The sequence below is a fragment of the Rhinolophus ferrumequinum genome, chromosome 2 (assembly GCF_004115265.2).
Source record: "Rhinolophus ferrumequinum isolate MPI-CBG mRhiFer1 chromosome 2, mRhiFer1_v1.p, whole genome shotgun sequence".
Taxonomy (NCBI): domain Eukaryota; kingdom Metazoa; phylum Chordata; class Mammalia; order Chiroptera; family Rhinolophidae; genus Rhinolophus; species Rhinolophus ferrumequinum.
The window spans coordinates 92,092,049-92,093,709 of NC_046285.1; the positions used below are offsets into that span (position 1 = coordinate 92,092,049).

Consider the following 1,661-nt stretch of genomic DNA (forward strand, 5'->3'; position numbering starts at 1 on the left):
AGTCATATGTACCAGGATTTGCAGAACATGTATTTAGTTGTTGATAGTGTGCAATTGTAATTACTTTATTTATTATAGCAAAGTTAGCCTCTGCACAGCATTTACAATTAACAATCGAATAATTCATTTTCTGCTCTCACATTGTATTAATTATTTTTTTTAATTTATTAAGGTGACAATGGTTAGTAAAATTATATAAGTTTCATGTGTACAATTCTATAATACGTCATCTATATATGACATTGTGGGCTCACCACCCAGAGTCAGTTCTATTATTTTCATTGGCTATTTAGAATTGTTCCATGATCAAATAGCAATTGATAAAACTACATTAGAGTGGTCTGTCACCTATCTAAATTAGCCTCCTGTTGACCATTTATCAAAACTGCCAAATACCTTATGAAACTTCAAAATCATAGTAGCAGGTGTTCAACCTTCAAATGTACAAGGATTTCTGCAGGAAACTTCAGCCAGGTCTGCGAGCGAACCATGTTTTGCAACAAGTATGACATGATGTCACTGTTTGGAGCCCTCAGGGCAGGATTCGTCAAATTGAATATGCAATGAAAGCTGTCAAACAAGGTTCAGCCACAGTTGGTTTGAAATAAAAAAAACCCATGTGTCGGTTGCATTGAGGAGAGCACAATCAGAACTTGCAGCTCATCAGAATAGAATTCTCCATGTTGACAATCATATTGGTATCTCAATGGCAGGACTTACTGCTGATGCTAGACTGTTAGGTAATTTTATATGCCGGGAGTGTTTGGATTCCAGATTTGTGTTTGACAGACCTCTTCCTGTGTCTCATCTTGTATGTCTAATTGGAAGCAAGACCCAGATACCAACACAAAGATATGGCTGGAGACCATATGGTGTTGGGCTGCTTATTGCTGGTTATGATGATATGGGCCCTCATGTTTTCCAAACATGTCCATCTGCTAACTATTTTGACTGCAGAGCTATGTCCATTGAAAGCCGTTCTCAATCAGCTCGTACTTACTTGGAGAGACATACGTCTGAGTTTATGGAGTGTAACTTGAATGAACTGGTTAAGCATGGCCTGTGTGCCTTATGAGAGACACTTCCTACAGAACAGGTCTTAACTACACAGAATATTTCCATTGGAATAGTTGGTAAAGACTTGGAGTTTACAATATATGATGATGATGATGTGCCTCCATTCCTGGAAGGTCTTGAAGAAAAGCCACAGAGACAAGCATGGCCTGCTCAACCTGCTGATAAACCTGCAGAAAAGGCTAATGAACCAATGGAGCATTAAGTGATAAACCAATCTATAAGTGTATTATCAAATATGTAAGAATGCAAGAACATATACTGATAACAATAATCTATACTTTGAACCAAAACATCTATAGTGGTGACATTGTAGGAAATCAGTCCAGGTGTGACTTTTTCCTAAGCACCTTCACTGTGAACCGTATACTGTGATTCAGTTTTCTTTGAAAGGGTCTATACAATCATTTCCTAGAAAGTATAGTTATCTGTACTAATGTTTTTATATAAAGAATATAGTGTCTTTGTGGTTTTAGAGACAACTGTGGAATAAAATTGTTTCACCTGCTGGGGGAAAAAATGTACAACGATTTTGCAGTTACCTCTGTCATAAACAACTAACACTGCAAATCCTTATTGTGAAGTGA

The 1,661-nt window shown here is 37.0% G+C and overlaps 1 pseudogene; it reads left to right on the top strand.

The window, feature by feature from the left end:
* Positions 1-509: 509 nt before the first annotated feature.
* LOC117032960 (proteasome subunit alpha type-1-like) lies at positions 510-1,279 on the top strand (annotated as a pseudogene).
* The last annotated feature ends 382 nt before the right edge of the window (positions 1,280-1,661 follow it).